Source organism: Euprymna scolopes, chromosome 19, assembly GCF_053919585.1.
Source record: "Euprymna scolopes isolate OS-2025 chromosome 19, ASM5391958v1, whole genome shotgun sequence".
NCBI classification, from domain to species: Eukaryota; Metazoa; Mollusca; class Cephalopoda; order Sepiida; family Sepiolidae; genus Euprymna; species Euprymna scolopes.
In genome coordinates, this window is record NC_136500.1 from 91910373 (window position 1) to 91921333 (window position 10961).

The 10961-nt window shown below is 34.0% G+C and overlaps 1 pseudogene; it reads right to left on the bottom strand.

The window, feature by feature from the left end:
- Positions 1 to 1250: 1250 nt before the first annotated feature.
- Positions 1251 to 1367, bottom strand: LOC145240645 (5S ribosomal RNA; annotated as a pseudogene).
- Positions 1368 to 10961: the final 9594 nt, after the last annotated feature.

A 10961-nucleotide genomic window follows, 5' to 3' on the forward strand; every position in this document is an offset into this window, starting at 1 on the left:
TGGAGAAGGATAATCGCCGCTCAAGATTGGAGCTTCTGTCCACAGTGAGTGAGCAGACATCAGACAGCACGGTTTTTATAAAAAAATATTTCTCCCTAAATTAATGGATGAACCAGACAAGATTTATTATTAGTAGTATAAGTATTACTATTATTAGTAGTAATAGTAGTCACCTATTTGAATGCATCTTTACATATTTATTCTTCTGCGTATTAATAGTAGTAGTAGTAGTAGTAGTAGTCATTTATTGGTATACATACGCATATATTTTGAATGCACATCTTTGTATAGTCTGACATCAAGAGAAATCATTCATTGACTAACGAAGAAGTTGGGAATTTATTTGCATAAAATTAATATTTTTTAAAAAGGAAACATTTTTAAGCATTGATTTTTTTTTGGCTTGCTTATTTCTCCTTCCATTTATTCATTGTTGTTTTTTCTCATTCATTCATTCATTTTTTTTTAGTTGTATCTAAAAAATATTTCCCGGGGGGGGGGGACTCTTTATTTAAAAAAATGATCATTCACACAAAACTTATGAGTTCTTGCTTCACGGTTGAATTGGCGCAAGCGGTTGGCACGAATTGATCAATTCAATAGAAGGCCAGCATAAAAAAGGTTTCTTTTTTTTCGCTTTGTATTTACCTTATTTGCACATAAACAGCTAAACAAATACAAGCTGGGGTGAATATGCCTAACAAACTGAAGATTTTACAACTATAGAATTAGAGTAGAATGATGTTATGGACCACCGAGATAGGTATTATGCGCCGAAAGATCCGCCAAAGGACTTATGACATAATAACCGAAGCTTTAAACTCTATCTTATTAGAATATTATGTCGATGTGGACCACCAAGATGGATGCTTGAAAGATCAGTAGTTATATCATTAAAGCAATCCTCTATAAATAAACAGTCAATGGTTTATTTTTCGTTCTGCTGTATGAAAAATCGATATGTTAAACCTGGAAAAAGGTAAGAGTTAAATTATTCACAGAATCTAAGGAAGAATTAAAAGTTTTCTTCAATTCTAGCAGGGATCATTAGGAACTAATCTCTATCTCTAAAAAAGCTTCCATCAATTTTGACAGACTATGGATACCCACTGTAAGGGTGCCTGCGCGTGAATTTTTTGTGGCAAGAGTTGCGCAATCTCCAACCATACTTCTCCTGAGTCGACATTACTAAATACCAGTGGCAAGTATGTTCATGACGACTGGAAACAAATGCCGAGATAAGCGGGAAGCATATACAGCGCCTAGAATTCCCAAATGGTCACCCATCTGGTACTAGCTAGCCTCAACGTTGCTTAACTTCGGTGATCTAACGGGAACCGGTATGTCAACGTGATTATACCGTACACATCTACACTCTATCTCTACTATTATATAAAAGTGTGTGTGTGACTTCCTTCCTCATAGATTCCGAAACAGTTGAGTTATCTTTTGAAAACATTTCACACAAAGCTAATTTATATGTCTGGCAGTGTTCTTTGATATGTTTTGTACAGAAATTCATCGGATAACTATCGAAAATCGAAAAAATCAGATCCTAAAAATAACCTTTTTCTCTTATAGAAAAAAAAATCACAGGGGAATATTTTACGTTACACCAGCAAGGGAGACATTAACATTTCAACAAACCGTTTCTTATTAAAAACAGATTCATTATAATTTGGATATATAGCTTAGTGGCAGAGCATACGACTACAGATCAAATGGTCCAGTGTTCAAGCCTGAGTAAACCTCACTATTTTATTTTAATTTTTTCTTACTAATTATATCAATTTTCGATAAGAAAGAGGTATTATTTAAAATCGCCGCAAATCATTTCTTCGTTTACATATTTTAAAACTAAACATTAATCAGAAGTGACTTTTCCATGGTATTCATCATCAATCCCAAATATCAGCTGACATGATATTGTAAACAAACACAGACGGAATTTGATGAACGATATTATCATTATTATTTTTAATTTTTAATTTTGTTTTGTGAATTAGTCCACTGGGCAAATTATGCCTCGTAATATATTATAATCAATAGAGGATTGATTCTATCATGATACATACGCAATCTGCAGAAATTAAAATATCATTCTTAGCAGTATTGTACGACCGGGCAACGCCGGGCTGCCAGACAGTATCGGATAAATTCATTAAATAACTGGACTATATTAGAACGTACAAAAACAAACTTTATATTTTAATATATTGATGTTGGCATTCTGTGGATGTTCAGCGTAAATGGGATCGGCGCGATATTATTGCAGATCTTTTGTTAAAACTGCAAAAGTATTTTTCGAAGCTAGCATGGACGCCCTGCGTTACCCGGTCGCAAATATGATAATTAAATTTATGCAGATTTCGTATATATTATTATACAGTTAATTTTCTATCGATTCCTATATATTATAAAGTTGTAATTTCAACAATAAAAAGCTGATGCGTCCACGTTATATGGATATATATCCATATAACGTGGACGCATCAGCTTGAATCGAAACCAACCAAAACCAAGAATATATATATATATATATATATATATATATATATATAGCCATCCACATACAGTACTGTTTCGTTGTTTCACATCTCATCAGTGCAAGCCAGGATTGAAATCCGATCGCCGAAACGACAGTCGGAGCTTCTAACCGTTGCGCTATTCAGCTGCTGCTATGCAGGCAGTGAATTAACAATGTATTGACATTGTCCAAATACCTAAGCTCAATTTGTTTACACAAAGAGCATCGCTTAATTTGCTGATGGTAATTTGTATATCACTTTCAAATATGCTCAACCCAAGATAGGGAGCATTATAGTCATCCACATACAGTACTGTTTCGCTGTTTCACAGCTCATCAGTGCGGCTAGACAAGTAACTACCTCAAGCCAGGATTGAAACCCGATCGCCCAAATGACAGTCGGAGCTTCTAATCGTTGCGCTATTCGGCTGCTGCTGTATGCGAGCCGTGAATTAACACCCGCCCCCATATATATATATATATATATATATATATATATATATATATATATATATATATATATATATATATATATATATATATATATATATATATATATATATATATATATATATATATATATATATATATTTAGTTCCTTCAGCTTTTATCGAAAGCGAAACCAAAATGTATGACGAATTCTTGGTAAAATTATTTATAAAAATATAGATGACTTGAGCGCTATCAGCTATAATCGAACCGAAACCAAAGCTTATGAAGTATTCTTGGTAAAATTATTTATTACAAGGAATGGAATGTGATAACAATTAAACGACAGTCACTCGAAAGAAAAAAGAAGTACGCGTGACACACAAAAGAACACACAGGCTATCGTATAATTATATAGATAAAAATGGAGACACAATACCTCTACAAACTGTTAACTTAATTGCGATTTCTACATGCTGCAATGTCTTCTTTTTTCTAGCTTTTAAATCCAAAATTCTGGAAAAATGTTTCATGGTACAAATCCGTCATAAATATTATTATATAATAACTGAAGTTTTTTTTTAACAACTTATTAGAATATTGACAAGAAAGTTCTTGCAGGGTTTAACTTTCAAATTGAAATGAACATATCTCAGCTAAAACAAAATTAATTGATCGGATTAATGCCATCAGAATAAACACACCTTTGCCAACGCAAAACAAGTGTATTTATGCTAATAAGGTAAAAATCTTGCGTTCTGATGGCCATTAATATCGGTTAGATTTTTAAAACATTTCTCACGCAGAAAGTTGTCGAGATGCTTGAAAAAGTGGTAGTCGGTAGGCGAGAGGTCTGAAGAGTGTGGCGGATGAAGCAATTCGTTCCACTTCTGCAGGGTCGATTTAGCAACGTGCGGTCAGGCATTGTTGTGGAGGAGAATTTGCCATTTTCTCTTGACTACTGTTGGGTTATGTTGTCGAAGTTTCTGATGCATTTCATCCATTTGTTAACAGTATTTCTCCGCCGTAATGGTTTCGCCTGCATTCAAAAATGTAACAGAGTAGGCCGCTTGCAGACCACCAAACAGTAAGCATGAACTTCTTTTGGTGCAATTTGGTTCCCAAAAGTGTCGTGGAGCTTCGTCGGTGTTTAACGATTCAACTGATTGTCACCGGTTGTCGTAAAGGACCCATTTTTCATTACAAGTCACAACCTGATTGAGAAACAGGCCGTTCTCATTGCGTAAAATAACGGCGTTTCTTTTGGTTGTCGTTCAATTCGTGAGGCACCCATTTATCAAGTTCTTGGTCTTTCCAATCTCTCTCAAGTGTTTGAAAATCGTCGTATACGTTACGTCTAATTCAGAAGCAAGTTCTCGAACAGTTATGCGTGAATTTGCTTCTACTAAGGCTCTTCATTCATCGTTGTCAACATTCGATAGCCGACCACTACGTTTATCATCTTCAAGACTCTCGTCGCCACCACAAAATTTTTTAAACCACCATTGTGATGTGGGTTCGGTAGTGGTTCCTGACATAACTGTTTTAAAACGATTGTAATTTAAACGATTAGATAGAGCGAAATCCGTTCTTGAAAATGATATATGAAGTAAAGGTATTATAACGAAAACCTATTTAAAATACATCATTTGAAATCCAAATTAAAAATTCCGTAAGAACCTTCTCTTCAACATAATAGAATAAAAGTATGAACCACTCAGATAGACGTTTATCTTTTGAAAGATCACTTAGTTATGTCTTACATTGAAGAAATGATATTCTAAAAGTAAACATTTTAAGCTGTTAACTAAATTGTGTTTCAAGGCCAATATGCATTCTTTCATAAAGCTTTCATATTAAAAGTCGATGATCATATTTAAAGTCACCGATCCGTACATTTTGGCATAACTGCAGTTTTCCAAACCAGATTATTAAAATAATATGGTCTTCTGGCCATAAGGATAGACGTTTATATCTCAGAAAATCATTTAGTTTTGTCTTGTAGCGATAAACATTGATGAAATAATATTCTAAACTAAAAATAAAGAGACCATTACTTTTAAGAGTGTTGAAACCTTCTCAACCACCGATTACCATGACTAATAATTACGTTACCAAAAACTACTGGTCTAAACGAATCTCTTTTAAGGCAGCTTCAACAACGTTTAACATAATCTCTTTTGACTGAGAGGTATGCACACAACTGGGGCTATCTTTTGAATTTAATCTATATGAGTATACAAATCCGGATGTCCTTTCTGTTTGCTTGCTTGAATCTTGTCTTCAACTATCGGGCGATTCCATCGTTTAAGTAAGAGACGACATGAATTATATATATATATATATATATATATATATATATATATATATATATATATATATATATATATATATATATATATATATATATATATATATATATATATATACACTAGCATGGGTTGCCCGGGTGTTTGGAGGTGTGTGTTGAGCAAAAAAAAAAAAGTGGTAGTAGGAAGGCAGGCTCGAATCCCGTACCGCGAAGGAGGAAAACAACGGGGGAAAACGTGACGTGTTTGCTATTACGACCACCGCCAAACCGGAAGTGACGTAGGCTTAATTAAGGCTAGATAATCGAAAAAAGGGATGACTTTCGAAAATATCGGCGAAAAAAGCGACCCCTCCCTGTAGAAAAGTGCCCAGTTGAGAGTGAAAAAATAATGTTTTTAGCCAATTTTTCGGTATTTGTCGTCTGAAGGATGAAGCTTCAAAACGATACTGAGCTTGTGAAAATCCGTCGTCTCTGTCGAAAGTTTTAGGCAAACATGCAAACATACATACATAGATTTATATATTGGTAGCTCAAATTTTCGACCCAAACCGATTAAAAAGCTTGCCCTATCTCCGAATACCCTTTATGTAAAATTTCAAATATTTAGACCAGAAATTTTCTGAGTAATTTGGTAGAGACCGCAGACGTCAATTTTTTTAAAAATTTTTTACCCCTATTATGACCCCTTAATATTTATTATTTTGAGCTCAAATGAAGTTATTAAGTTAGATTCATGTCCAAGGAACCTATACCTAAAATTTCAATTGTTTATGCCCCAAATTGGCGGAAAAGTTTGGTAGAAGTTTCAAAGATTAAATCGTTGAAGTTTGACCCCTTAACAGCCAAATTTCTGGCCGAAAACGGATTACAAAGATTTCTCTCAAATCTCAGTACCCTGTATATCAAATTTCGAATCTGTAGACTAAAAATTGAGAGTTATTGTGTAGGAAAATGTGCACAGACAGACAGACACTTTCACTTATATATATATATATATATATATATATATATATATATATATATATATATATTCATATGGGCGTGGCTCAGAGGCTAATGAATCAGGTGGAGGGTTGTATGTTTTAGCCTCAATTCTAGCTGATGCCACCCATATGATATGATATATATATATATATATATATATATATATATATATATAGTTTTGATCTCACTACTATATATTAGGTTCAATATAATAATCGATAGATAATTGTCTCCATAATAATAAATATGTAATCTGCATGCATTAAAATATCATATTTAAGCGTATCTTACGATCGGGCAACGCCGGGTGGCCTCCTAGTATTCTATGATTACTTCCTCCTTCGATGGAAGCCAGTTAAACTCGCCGAGGTTAAATGTCGCACAAAGTAATGGGTACTCTGATTGATCCGTATTGTATGTATTCGATTTTATGTCACATGATAATATTCATCTCTCGGAATCTTTGAGATTTCTTTTAATTTTATCTTTAGGGTAGTGAAGATTTAGGTGTCTATGCCATCTATTAAAAAATATTTTTTTTTATGTCTATGATATGCTTAATGGATTGCGGGTTTGCTGAATGAAGTGAATACTTACTTTCTTTAGAGGATTTTCCTACCTGTTGTGCCGGTCCAAAATTGTTAACCGATCTAGTCAGCCCTACAACGGAATTATCCTCATAAAGCGCGCGCACGCACACACACACACGCACACACACACACACACACACACACACACACACAGAGTTTATAAAGAAATACTAATATTTATTTCTTAGAGGTTACACGTGGTACTCGTTAACAAGAGTTTGAATGGCAGACTCAGATTCTTGGTTGACCAAATTGGAACACATAAGCCCTATTATATAGCCATTTGGCCGAGAGTCCATAACGACCAAACCTGCCTGGGGAGGCAAACCGACCGAAATACTTGGTAGCTCTCATGAGATCTAACTGCCCGTCTCAAACGTTTAGCTCCAACTGTTTTTCTCTTCCTCTTCTCCAGTGGCCGCCCCCACTTTTCCATCTCCTTTTATCCCTAACTAATTCTGGGCATTTGTTAGTGGTAGCAATATCCAAAGAGATATCAATCAGAAATAACACCCAGGCAATCTTTGTTGATGGAGGTTTATCTTTAAATGTGTTTTCTGCATTGTTTTCTCCCAAAGGTTAGTCCAATAATGTACTGACTTTTTCCAATAACGAAAATATCTCTTGAGTGGTCGGACTCTGGGCAGAGATATTTTATATTGTCTGTGCCACCTCTGATCCTTTGGTCAAACATTTATCATCTGCAGCGTCTGTTATTCGTATGAATAAGCAAAACATGCTGTGCAGCGCATGTTTACAGTATGTTAGATTTAAAGAAAAAAAATGTTCTCACATTAAAATACCCTCTCTTTTGTGTTCGTATGTTAAATGCTAAAAAAATGCTAACTTTTATGAACTGTATCTTTTTACTATTTTTACTATTACTGGTTTTACTATTTTGAACACACTATAACAGCTAATAACCATGTCGATATTGGACATGTATGCAAAAATATGATTTAAAATAGACAATTCCACAAAGTTAATTTAAACGAGGAACTGCAATTTTTCATTCGATGTAAAGTTTTACATTAAAGTAACGTATAAAGAGTGTTGCATAATTGCAAAAAAAAAAAAAAAAAAAAAAAAAAATCTTATCGCCCCTAAAATCTACAATTTCTCAACATGATAGAGACAGTGTCCTAATGGCAGTGTTAGACATACCGAACTAACAGGGCTCTAGTAATAATCCGATTATATTTTAGTGCGGGCGTAAAATACGCTTAAATATGATATTTTAATTCGTCGAGATTTCGTACATACTATTATAGAGTCGTGATTTCAAAAGTAAAAAAAAAAGTATTTAAGTAGAGCTAGAATCGAAACCAAAGCATTCAAAGCTGGTGACGTTACCACTGTAACAACGTGACGCGTATATAAACCGATTAAAAATTAAAAAGACCCATAAAAGAACAGTTCGTAAAAAATCCAATCATGTGAGGCCCCTAGCATTGCTCTGCGACTTTTAGTTTAAGAAAAAATAGCGTTTGAAAATATGGAAAGAGACAGACAGACAGACCGACCGACAGACATATAGTTGTTCATATTTTAGATGTTACCCAGGCAACGCTGAGACACGGGTCTTGATAGTTTTTATTTTAAATATAATATGAAAATATATTAATTATTTATTATTTACGTTTCTAAATTCTTGATTTCAGGATTAGTTATTCATATCATTTAGATTAATCGAACTACTGTTCTCATCTTGAGTCTCATTTTCATAAGATTTCGATCGATGTAATCTTCTTGTGGTGTATCTTGTTGGACTCGGGAATGTTTCTGTCAAACTCGGGAATTCGTCCGCAAGGACAGGTCTTGCGGTGGTTAGAGTACTTAGAAAAATCTATTGTAAAAGTAATATTTTTCTGAAGGTTGAAGGTTCAATTCTCAGTGTGGGCAACCGAAAAATACAATTGCGAATTACTTATGACGTCTATTCAGTCATGGCTGACGGAACAAGAGCATTCTACCCCAGTGAAGTAAATAAGTAAATAAGAAGTTTCCGTTCGAAATTCCGTCCAAATTCCCGAGTTCGACAAAAGCATTTCCGAATTCGAGAAGATACACGTGAAAAAGATCGGAGGTTCCATCGACCGAAGCGTTGTGAAAATGACACTCAAGATGAAGACAGTAGTTCGATGAATTCAAATGATACGTATTTCTTCTTTGTTTTTCAGCGAAAAACATTCATAATGAGAATCATTTATTCAACTCGTAGAAAAAGAACCGAGTACAACGGGAACTGAAAAGGAGCGACGAAATGTAACCCAACGCACGGCGCAAAACATGGCTAGCTCTTCAACGGACGATGACACAAATCCTGAAGTTATGCTGCATTCAAAGATGTATTGCACTTCAATCTTGTCATGCTGTGAGTGCTAACATTTGTGCACAACAATAGCAGTGAATGTATGATGCATTAAAGCCCGGTATCCAGCATTGGTCACTCAATATAAGACTTGAAAAGTTGCGTTTTATTTATTTATTTTATTTTATTTTTTCTGCATGACATGGTCTGTAGGTTCAAACCCCGCTCGTAATTTTTATTAATATTTTTTTCATAAACTGGAAAGAAGTTATTAAAAAATAATTTTATAAAAGGAACAGTATGGTCTCTAGAGTGGAATGTAGAATAACATATATTTTGAACTAAGTTACTGTACAGAGGCGATTTCACGGATTTCGATGACAATAAAAATATAGGAGTGTGACATAGTCGTTGATCATTCAATCCCGGGTAGCATCGCGTCTGCCTGCTAGTGTTAGATATGTTTATATGCTTACATATTTGTAGGAAGGTATGAACAATAATGTATTAAATTTTAATGTTAGAATATACTTCACAATCAGATGAGAGATAACGCTAAAATAGATGAGAAATGTGAGATAAAAATACCATAAACTTATGAGTTTTAAGTAACTGATTTCAAGCAACCTCGGGTTTACTTCCGGAGATATAAATATTTTTTTACGCCTACAAGCTCCAATTGAAATGGGATGTTGCAAAACTATTCGGAAACCGTCGGACGTTATGGTATAAAACTATATGAAACGGGATGACGGATAAATTAATCATTAATTATTTTAATGATTAAACCATGAAAGAAAAAAAACGTCGAAAGACTCAAAAGATTGTAAAATTTTTGACATTACAAATTAGCCTTACACTTTTGTTAGTTGCAGTAAGCAGCGATCAGTTGAAAATAAGATCAGTTTTCTAGGTAAAATATAGATAATTTAAATTCACAAAAAATATCTAATCGAAATTAAATTGAAACTAAATTATATTTTAAAATAAAATAGAACACAGAAAAAACGTGCAATGTGAGACGAGAAGGAAGGATAAGTTTAAGCAAGATAGGTAAAAACAGACAGTGTTTACACGCATGCCAACAACATGTAGTATGTAGCAATCTCACAAAAATACTTGTATGGATTATTGAAAGAAATTGCCCCGTGTTCTTCGAACGGAAAATAAAACAAGAAGCATTTGTTTCTTCTTACAATCAAGAACAAAGTTGTACACGTTTTCTTTGTTTAGAGTCTTGTACGAATTATCGGGAGACAGCGGATTAGTTTAACCAGAAACTACGAGGCAACAACAAAACAACCGAGAAACGGGAAGATGGCGGTAGTTTAATAGTTAATAATCACTGAGAAATATTGATAACATGGTGTAAGATAAAGAAAAAAAACGTCATTCGAATGGTTTCAAACTCCAGAAATGATTGACGGATATGGGGTTTTATATAACCTCAGCAAATAAGTAGTAGTTCGAAATTGGTAATCAATTTCAGACGATTGCTTTCTTGGCATGTATTAATACAGACTAGATATATAAATTGGTGCTTGCTTCAAAATCCTAAAAGAGATAAGCCCACAAAATGTGATAACCTAGTGTAAAAAGCAACCAATTCCTATTTTATAGCTCTTTCTCTTTCTTTCTATCTCAACCAAGTAAATACATTTATGTGTGTGCATATGTGTCTCTAAATCATATTATTGATATGTTCCGCATGCTAATAAATCTTCCATTTGAAATAGTTCATGTATTTTCTGTGAATTAATCAAAGGAGAAAACTAGAGGATACTTGAATTATGGCTACAAGCGTGTATA